This window comes from Ascaphus truei, unplaced genomic scaffold (genome assembly GCF_040206685.1).
Source record: "Ascaphus truei isolate aAscTru1 unplaced genomic scaffold, aAscTru1.hap1 HAP1_SCAFFOLD_213, whole genome shotgun sequence".
Classification (NCBI taxonomy): Eukaryota; Metazoa; Chordata; class Amphibia; order Anura; family Ascaphidae; genus Ascaphus; species Ascaphus truei.
Window position 1 is genome coordinate 157,347 of NW_027455043.1, and position 11,239 is coordinate 168,585.

Here is an 11,239-nt window from a genome sequence, read left to right on the forward strand (position 1 = left end):
TGGTTTAGTTACACACAGTGTGTCGAATCATTTTCTTCAAGTGCACAGTCAGGATCCTAAAGGTTTAAAATGTATCGCAATAGAAAGTATTACTCCACATTGGAGAGGAGGAAATGCTGTGAGCCTGTTGGGGAGGAGAGAATCCTTTTGGATTTACGAATTACGTACCCTATCCCCACTAGGCCTAAACGTGGACTTCGATTTGAAGGCTTTCCTGGTTGGATAGTCCTGCACTGCATCAATACATCCCACTTACATGGTATCCATTTTTTGCAATTTGTCCACATTTTTTAAGAACCCATTGCTATTGAATATTTGTCAGACAATATTCTATACATACATAATACCAAGCCTATTATAGTGTATGCATTTCCTGTATTTTCTCTTTTAACCATTTATTGTATGTACAACACCAAGTACTCTCACTTTCATTATAGAGAAAACTCACTAATGTCACTTTATTTTCACATCCAGTTTTTTAGTGTTTTTATTTCTTAGTTCATATATTATTCACACATATAGTGTTTATATGCACTGTTTATTTATTTATTTATTTATAGTTAACACACATATTTGCAGTTTGCTTATTACTTTAAGTGGTCACATCATATTAATCCACACACTTAAGTCACCACACTTTATGTCATATCCACATTATTATTATGTTGTTTTGTATTAGCTAGTTATGTATTAGTTATTTGTATGTCTTGTTTGTGATTCAGCTGAGTCCACAGACCGCAGCAGCACAATTAAATATTGACATGAACTATCTCATTGCGCATGTGTCTGAGCACACAATATTGACTAAGAACTACCTCATTTGCCCGTATGCGCATGTGCACAAGTCTGCAGGTGAAAATAATTCAATTAATTACGGACGCTCTATTTAAGGGACCTTCATGGACTTTTATAATCATATACCCCTGAGGAAGAAAGCGGATAGCTTTCGAAACGCGTAGGGTGGCGGATTTAACACTTCTGCATCTCTGTGTTTGGTGATTTCCCTCCACGACATAGACGAATCAGTGTTTGTTGCTATTCAGATAGTTGGTCGCTTGTGAAAGTGTGTCGAATCTGCTGCTGCTGACCTGGACTAGCTGTACGTCCCCTCCAGTGTGCTGCGTGAGATCATCTGCCCACACGCTGGCTGGCGTGCACACATCCACGGAGACGCCCAGGAGCAGGGAGCAGCTAACATCACCGAGAGGGGATACTCTCTAATATATCCACTGCCTGCTTACATCTTCCATCTGGTGAGTGGGCATTGCATCTGAATCCACCGGTGCTGCAGTGTGTCAAAATAATCTTTTATTGTCCATATTATTTTATATGTCTATATGCTATATGAATTGTGTTATTAAATGTTTTTATCCTAATTTTTCACCTATCTGTCCTCTCAGCTGATCTATGTTGTCTTAAGTGTTGTTTGTCTTCTCACCCAACTGTATTATACTATGTGTTGTGCTTTCTCTTTTTTAAGCACACCCTGAGGAGCCATTTCCTGATTGTCCCAACAGGCTTGGTTTTTATATCCTTTTTATATATCATTGTTCTTATAGGCGCCATCAGATACATATTCCCTTTCCATGTTATGGGACCAGCCCATGCACCAGATGGACGTGAGACTTCACAGCCGTCCTCCGTTTGAATGCGGTTGAAATCACTGCAAATGGATGTTGCTGCTGCTGTAGTCACCGAAAATATATTTTTCCTTCAAACCGGAACGCCTCTGGTCAGTACAGCCGCCATTAACCTCTCACCAATCAGGGACCAGGGAAATCCTTCACTGACGTCCTCACTCTGGTGTCTGGACTGCTCGACCACCGTAGTTCCTATGCCACGTGACCCTACGCGTTTCATCCGTCTCAGCGGATTTCATCAGGGGATGAACTCCAATTGAATTGAATCACCATAAAGAACATTGGTGTCAGGGAACAGAAATTAGCCAAGTCTTCTTCGGGGATAAAGAACAACCAACTACAGACTTCTGTATACCGGAAACCTACAGACAGAGCCAGCTATTTGAGGGACAACAGCTTCCACCCGACACACACCAAACATGCAACCATCTACAGTCAAGCCATACGCTGCAACCGGATATGCTCCGACACAGCAGACAGAGACCAGCGGATTAAAGACTTGAGATCAGATTTTATAAACCGTGGATATAACCACAGAATTGTAGACCAGCAAATTCACAAAGCCACCAGAATACCAAGAAGTGATCTCCTTGAATACAAACAGAAGGAGACAACCGACAGGGTACCTTTGGTGGTCACATATAACCCACACCTAGGAGCCCTACGCAAGATCACCAGGGAACTACAACCCATCCTCCAGGAAGATACAAGACTGCAACAGGTCTTCCCTGAAGCACCCTTATTATCATATAGACAACCTCATAATCTCAAGAATATTATGGTGAGGAGTAAAGTATTCAGCAGTACAACTGAATGCGGGACGAAACCATGCCAGGACCTAAGATGCAAAACCTGCGCAATGCTCTACACAGCAGACACAATACAAATACCACAGCTGCTACTACATAGGTGAGACGGGGCAGGGGCTAAACAAGAGAATGAACCTGCATCGCCACAGCATCACACGCGGAACAAGAGACAGTCCTGTCGGCGAACATTTCTCTGACTCTGGCCATAAGATGAACGATCTGAGGGTTGCCATACTCAAAGGTAATCTTAAAACACCGAAAGAGAGACGGTTGCATGAATACAAATTTATGCAACTGTTCGGGACACTTAACGATGGCCTAAACAGAGATCAAAATTTTATGAGTCATTACTGACACAAGTGAACTCTCTTCCCATGAGTGCTAAAGACCATGTCTGTACATACTGTGCTATATGCATGCACACACAGCTGTCTCTTACATAAACCAATACTCCTTGTTTTTCCATCCCTATACACCAATAGAGACGACATAGTATCCACACACACTTTTAGTTATGCTACTATGTCTCACATTTCCACACCTACCCACACCATTTATATTAACTCCCACTCCACACACCCCTTTTGTAAAGCACTGTATACACTGTGGGCTCTCCATTCATTTATATTCACACAGATACACACACACACTCTTACATCACTTACTTTCAGGAACCATTTAACACCTCTAGCCATAAATGTCATCCACACCGGGGGAAGGACAAGCACAGATAACATTCCAAGAGACACTGTTTTTAAGTACTGTATACCATTTGCTTGCTTCATTCATTGTAATATCGCTGGAAGAAGAGATAGTGTATCTCGAAAGCTCGCACAAATAAAAGCATTTTGTTAACCACAGAACGGTATCATCTATTTATTTTTTGATTATTGAAGCTTGGCTAACACGGTACTGATACCTCTATATATATATATATATATATATATATATATATATATATATATATATATATAAAACCATCCAGCAGGGCAGCGGAACAGCAAAGAGAGGTAAGTGTACAAAGAATTGTATTGTAACAGACACAAAAATCCAATGTTTCGATCCCAGAGAGGATTTTCTTCCTGGGGTGCGCCTCTCCCTGCTGTTCCACTGTCCTGCTGGATGGTAACGTACTCTTTACATTATTTATGGGACTAGCACCAGGCTTATTTGGATTACAATGTTGGAGTGCTCTCTGTTTTCCTTACCCATATTATATATATTATATATTTATATATATATTTATATTTCCATTTGCTATATGCTTTGCTGTGGAGGGTTTTTGTCACTTTTTTTACCCACCATAACTTAACTAAGTATATATATATATATATATATATATTTTAAATATATATATATATATACACACATACAGAAGCACGCGGATGCACAGATACGCACACAATCAAATACACACAGACACACACACAGACATACAGTCATGCACACAGATACACATACACACACATACTGTACAGAAATATATATATATATATACACACACATACACAGACATACACACATATACACATACACACCTACATTTTTAGGATTGTAGCAGTGAGAGACGGAGCAGACACAGAGATACAGTGTCACATGAAAACAAACACACAAGATACACTCAAAAGGAATATGAAAAGTAACAGATCTAGTATAACAAGTGACAGACATACGCAGGGTTAATAAGAAAAGAGACAGTCGGATACACACAGAGAAGTGATCATATGGATAACCTGTATCGGTGACAGACTTCAGGAGAAGTTCCAATAAAAGCCAGACACACTCCGGGTAACAACGTTTTATTTAAACACCTGAAATCTTGACCCTCCGCCTGCAGTTTGGGAAAGGCAGAGGTTTTGGGATCTGTCTGTGTGGGGTTTGCTGTGACTGGGGAGACCCCTAAATGTTCCTTTGTGTGACCCCTAAATGTTCTCTCTGTGTCTGGGAAGACCCCTAAATGTTCCCCAGTGTCTGTGAAGACCCCTAAATGTTTCCCAGTGTCTGTGAAGACCCCTAAATGTTCCCCAGTGTCTGTGAAGACCCCTAAATGTTCCCCAGTGTTGCTCACTTCAAAATAACCCAGAAAAGTAGCCTTGAGCCCTCGGTGACAGGGCGCTGTGCCCAGAGGGACTAGGCTCCCCTTACCTGTGAGTGTGGACTGCGTCCCCCCTGGCCTCTCCCCCCCTCTGGCAGCAGGGCTGACGTGGCAGGGGTAAGGGCCAGGGAGGTTAGAAATAGAGAGGCAGGGGCACGGGGTCAGTCTGCACCCGGGCATGAGATTCCGCCCACTCTGCCCTTTAATGTGAATACTGTTACATATGTTGGTTGTACGTGTTTAAAATAAAAAAAGGAATAAATAAATAACTAGAATTTATACTGAGTTTGTGTTAGTAACTCCCTTAACTTCTCCAACAGCTGATGAGTTCCCCTTTGGCGCTTAACGTGTTAGAAACACATGTCACTATTTCTCTGCATTAATTTGCAGGTCATTGGAAGAGCTTCTATGACCAGAGCCGCAGACAGGTTTCCTGGGGCCCAGGACTAGAGCTTCCACCGGGCCCCCAACCACGTGTTGGCGACATTGCGAGAACCCCCTCCCCCCGTTTTCTCTTACACTGCCCCCTTCTCACACACCACCTCGCTCTCACCCCCCTCTTACACTCCCACTGTCACTCTTTCCTTTTCATAACCCCAGGCCCAGTACCCCATTACACCCACCTCCCCAGACCCAGTACCCTGTCATATCCCCAAGCCCAGTTCCCCATTATACCCGTATCCCAAAGCCCAGTACCCCCTTATACCCCCTGCCCCAGAACCCATGATAACCCCTCCCCAGGCCCAGTACCCCGTTATACCCCCTGCCAAGACTCAGTACCCTGTAATACCCCCAAATCCAGTACCCAGTTATACCCACCTCCCCTGATCCAGTACCAGTTATACCCCATACACTGGCCCAGTACCCCGTGATACACCCCTCTCTTGGTTCAGTACCCCGTTATACCCAGTCCCAGTACCCAGTTATACCTCCTCTTTGTCAGCCTCCTCACACTTCTCATCTTCTTCATCCTCCCACACTATTGAGCTGGAACTGGAGCTCTCAGGGTACCAAGCTGACAGGCCAATCGGCTTCACCTCCGTGCGCTCCCCGACCTGCAGGAGACATAACGTGTGTGTAACCAGGACAGTGATACTCTGTATCGCAAGAGCTCCTGTGACACTTATACCCCACTCCTCAGGCCAAGTACCCTGTTATACCGTAACGTACTATTCTATAAATAGTGTCCTGTACAACAGCTAAAAGTACTATATGTGCGGCTGATTCACAGCTCAGTGATTCCCATTTACCTGTAAAGTGCTACTTCCACGTTCCTGTTGAGGGGTATTCTCCGCCCATGCCTGTGATACAGAGGATAGTAATGTGAGCACATGTATTCCTCACTCATAAGCATGTCCTGGTGCTGTATGGGAGGTTTGACGGTTAAACCAATTGTCCACACCACTCAAACAGTAACAATCTTTGCAACGCAACGTTGCTTCGTAATGTTAGCAACGTTTCGGAGTAATAGACCCCTTCAAGGCCCGTTTCCATGTCACACTAATGGACAGTGGTACTTCCCTTTAATTAATCCTATCTAAGGAACCTGAATGGTCCGTTTGACTCTCCCTTGCAGTCACATATAGGGGCCTATGCTAGTAGCCTTAATAAAGCAATTCGCTTGTTCTATTACGCCGGAGCAGAACCGCGTACATTTGAGGTCCGGGACCCCCTGCTTCCTGAGATACAGGCCCCGTTATAGGGTGCATGTATCTCGTATGCATTTAAATGTCTCGTGTCACATGACCATGGGATTTAAATGCATAGGAGATACCGGCACCCCATAACGGGGCCTGTATCTCAGGCAGCAAGGGTTCCCGGAGCTCAAGTCAACGCAGTTCTGCTCCGGAGACCTCCTGCTCACGTGCACTAGTATTACATTTTTTATTAAAACAGCTTCATTTCCTTAGTGGCTAGCTGCAAAGGAAATGAAGGAATTCAACCTCAATAGCCGGTTTATTGAGGGCAGAGGGGGGGGGGATGAAGGGGGTAGTAGCCCCAGGGAGGGTAATTAAGCCTGCCTGGAAGGTTGCGGGAGGAGTTAACTTGCGGAACCGCTATGGTAATGAAGGGGTTAACCAGTGCTGCTAGCACCCGCTAGGACTAAACATCCATCCTTGGGGGAACTACCCCCTTCATCTAATCCCTCTACCCACAATAAAGAAAAACACACAACAACCCTACTACCCACCTCCTCTACCCCCAACAACCCCCCCACCCCCGCCCTCAACACATACAGCACAGTAATGGGCAAAATTACTATTATCGAGATATGGATAATAGTGCATTTGCCCATTCTGTGTGTAAGTGTGAGAGTGTGTGTGTGCGTGTGTGTATGTGTAAGTGGGCGAGTGTGGGTGCACACGTGCAAGGAAGAGAGTGTGAGCAGGATAAGGAGTGTAAGGGGAGAGTGTGTGGGGGAGAAGGAGCATAAGGGGGAGAGTCTGAGGGGGAGAAGGAGCGTAAGGGGGAGAAGGAGCGTAAGGGGGAGAGTGTGAATGGGATAAGGAGTGTAAGGGGGAGAGTGTATGGGGGAGAGGCAGCTTAAGGAGGAAGAGGGGGGAGTATGAGGGGGAGAAGGTGCGTGAGAAGGAGCGAGAGGGGGAGAAGGAGTGCAAGGGGAGAAGGAGCGTAAGGGGGAGAAGGAGCTTAAGGGGGAGAGTGTGAGAGGGAGAAGGAGCGTAAGGGGGATAGTGTGTGGGGGAGAGGGAGCGTAAGGAGGGAGAGTGCGAGAGTGTGAGAAGGAGCGTGAGGGGGAGAAGGAGAGTAAGGGGGAGAGTGTGTGGGGGGGAGGGAGTGTAAGGAGGGAGAGTGTGAGGGGAAGAGGGAGCGTAAGGAGTGAAGTGAGGGGGGAGAGAGACGCGGCGACAGACAGGGGGCGAGGGTTGGGGTTCCCAAGTATTTCAAATTCACTTGTGAGCACATTCACATGTCTTAGACAGGTCTGCAACCCCTGCCTTTCAACCATTATCACCTAGCATACAGTGCTTCCACCGCAGCCAGGGATTCTGGGAAATAACATGCAAATGAGCATATATATATAGAAAAGAGAAGACAGTTGGCACACTACTGACCAGGCAAAAACAGATGCTTATCCCATATGAATAGAACAAAAAGTATATTTACTAGATTGGGGTCCAGCAAAAAAAGAGACAGCACACTGCATTTAGTCTTCAGACAAAAAACTGTATTGAATCACAGGGCACGTCAACCAACGTTTCGGTCACCCAGAGGGACAACCCTCATGAAGGTCCCTCTGGGTGACCGAAACGTTGGTTGCAGTGCCCTGTGATTCAATACAGTTTTTTGTCTGAAGGCTACATTCAGTGTGCTGTCTCTTTTTTTGCTGGACCCCAATCTGGTAAATATATATATATATATATATATATATATATATATATATATATATATATATATATATATATATATATATATATATATATATATATCTAAAAGATAAAGAAAAAGCGCCCGATCCTTGTATAAAATCAGATATAAAAGGTTTAATATTCCATGGACAGACAAATGCACACTCACACTTTGTCAATAAAATAAAGGCATGTTATGGGACCAGCCCATGCACCAGATGGACGTGAGACTTCACAGCCGTCCTCCGTTTGAATGCGGTTGAAATCACTGCAAATGGATGTTGCTGCTGCTGTAGTCACCTAAAAGATCTTTTTCCTTCAAACCGGAACGCCTCTGGTCAGTACGGTCGCCATTAACCTCTCACCAATGAGGGACCAGGGAAATCCTTCACTGACATCCTCACTCTGGTGTCTGGACTGCTCGACCACCGTAGTTCCTATGCCACGTGACCCTACGCGTTTCATCCGTCTCAGCGGATTTCATCAGGGGATGAACTCCAATTGAATTGAATTGAATCACCATAAAGAACATTGGTGTCAGGGAACAGAAATTAGCCAAGTCTTCTTCGGGGATAAAGAACAACCAACTACAGACTTCTGTATACCGCAAACCTACAGATAGAGCCAGCTATTTGAGGGACAACAGCTTCCACCCGACACACACCAAACATGCAACCATCTACAGTCAAGCCATACGCTACAACCGGATACGCTCCGACACAGCAGACAGAGACCAGCGGATTAAAGCCTTGAGATCAGATTTTATAAACCATAGATATAACCACAGAATTGTAGACCAGCAAATTCACAAAGCCACCAGAATACCAAGAAGTGATCTCCTTGAATACAAACAGAAGGAGACAAGCGACAGGGTACCTTTGGTGGTCACATATAACTCACACCTAGTAGCCATACGCAATATCGCCAGGGAACTACAACCCATCCTCCAGGAAGATACAAGACTGCAACAGGTCTTCCCTGAAGCAACCTTATTATCATACAGACAACCTCATAATCTCAAGAATATTATGGTGAGGAGTAAAGTATTCAGCAGTACAACTGAATGCGGGACGAAACCATGCCAGGACCCAAGATGCAAAACCTGCGCAATGCTCTACACAGCGGACACAATACAAATACCACACAGGAATCGGGAATACAAAATTAGAGGAAGGTTCACCTGTTCCTGCAGCAATGTCGTGTACCTCATCATGTGCATGAAATGCCCAGGGGGCTGCTACTACATAGGTGAGACGGGGCAGGGGCTAAACAAGAGAATGAACCTGCATCGCCACAGCATCACACGCGGAACAAGAGACAGTCCTGTCGGCGGACATTTCTCTGACTCTGGCCATAAGATGAACGATCTGAGGGTTGCCATACTGAAAGGTAATCTTAAAACACCGAAAGAGAGACGGTTGCATGAATACAAATTTATGCAACTGTTCGGGGCACTTAACGATGGCCTAAACAGAGATCGAAATTTTATGAGTCATTACTGACACAAGTGAACTCTCTTCCCATGAGTGCTAAAGACCATGTCTGCACATACTGTGCTATATGTATGCACACACAGCTGTCTCTCACACATACTAATACTCCTTGTTTTTCCATCCCTATACACCAATAGAGACCACATAGTATCCACACACACTTTTAGTTATGGTACTATCTCTCACATTTCCACACAAACCCACACCATTTATATTAACTCCCACTCCACACACCCTTTTTTGTAAAGCACTGTATACACTGTGGGCTCTCCATTCATTTATATTCACACAGATACACACACACACTCTTACATCACTTACTTTCAGGAACCATTTAACACCTCTAGCCATAAATGTCATCCACACCGGGGGAAGGACAAGCACAGATAACATTCCAAGAGACACTGTTTTTAAGTATACCCTTTGCTTGCTTCATTCATTGTAACATCGCCGGAAAAAGAGATCAGTGTATCTCGAAAGCTCGCACAAATAAAAGCATTTTGTTAGCCACAGAACGGTATCATCTATTTATTTTTTGATTATTGAAGCTTGGCTAACACGGTACTGATACCTCTATATATATATATATATATATATATATATTTATAAAACCATCCAGCAGGGCAGCGGAACAGCAAAGAGAGGCAGCACTCAGAGGTAAGTGTACAAAGAATTGTATTGTAACAGACACAAAAATCCACTTTTTCGATCCCACAGAGGATTATCTTCCTGGGGTGCGCCTCTCCCTGCTGTTCCACTGCCCTGCTGGATGGTAACGTACTCTTTACATTATTTATGGGACTAGCACCAAGCTTATTTGGATTACAATGTTGGAGTGCTTGCTGTTTTCCTTACCCATATTATATATATATTTATATTTCCATTTGCTATATGCTTTGCTGTGGAGGGTTTTTGTCACTTTTTTTACCCACCATAACTTAACTAAGTATATATATATATATTTTTTTTTTTAAATATATATATTCACACATACAGAAACACACGGACGCACAGATACGCACACAATCAAATAAACACAGACACACACACAGACATACTGTCATGCACACAGATACACATACACACACATACTGTACAGAAATATATATATATATATATATATATACACACATACACAGACATACACACAGTAACACATACACACCTACATTTTTAGGATTGTAGCAGTGAGAGACGGAGCAGACACAGAGATACAGTGTCACATGAAAACAAACACACAAGATACACTCAAAAGGAATATGAAAAGTGACAGATCTAGTATAACAAGTGACAGACATACGCAGGGTTAATAAGAAAAGAGACAGTCGGATACATACAGAGAAGTGATCATATGGATAACCTGTATCGGTGACAGACTTATGGAGAAGTTCCAATAAAAGCCAGACAAACACTCCGGGTATCAACGTTTTATTTAAACACCTGAAATCTTGACCCTCCGCCTGCAGTTTGGGAAAGGCAGAGGTTTTGGGATCTGTGTGTGTGGGGTTTACTGTGTCTGGGGAGACCCCTAAATGTTCCTTTGTGTGACCCCTAAATGTTCTCTCTGTGTCTGGGAAGACCCCTAAATGTTCCCCAGTGTCTGTGAAGACCCCTAAATGTTCCCCAGTGTCTGTGAAGACCCCTAAATGTTCCCCAGTGTTGCTCATTTCAAAATAACCCAGAAAAGTAGCCTTGAGCCCTCGGTGACAGGGCGCTATGCCCAGAGGGACTAGGCTCCCCTTACCTGTGAGTGTGGACTGCGTCCCCCCTGGCCTCTCCCCCCCTCTGGCAGCAGGGCTGACGTGGCAGGGGGAAGGGCCAGGGAGGTTAGAAA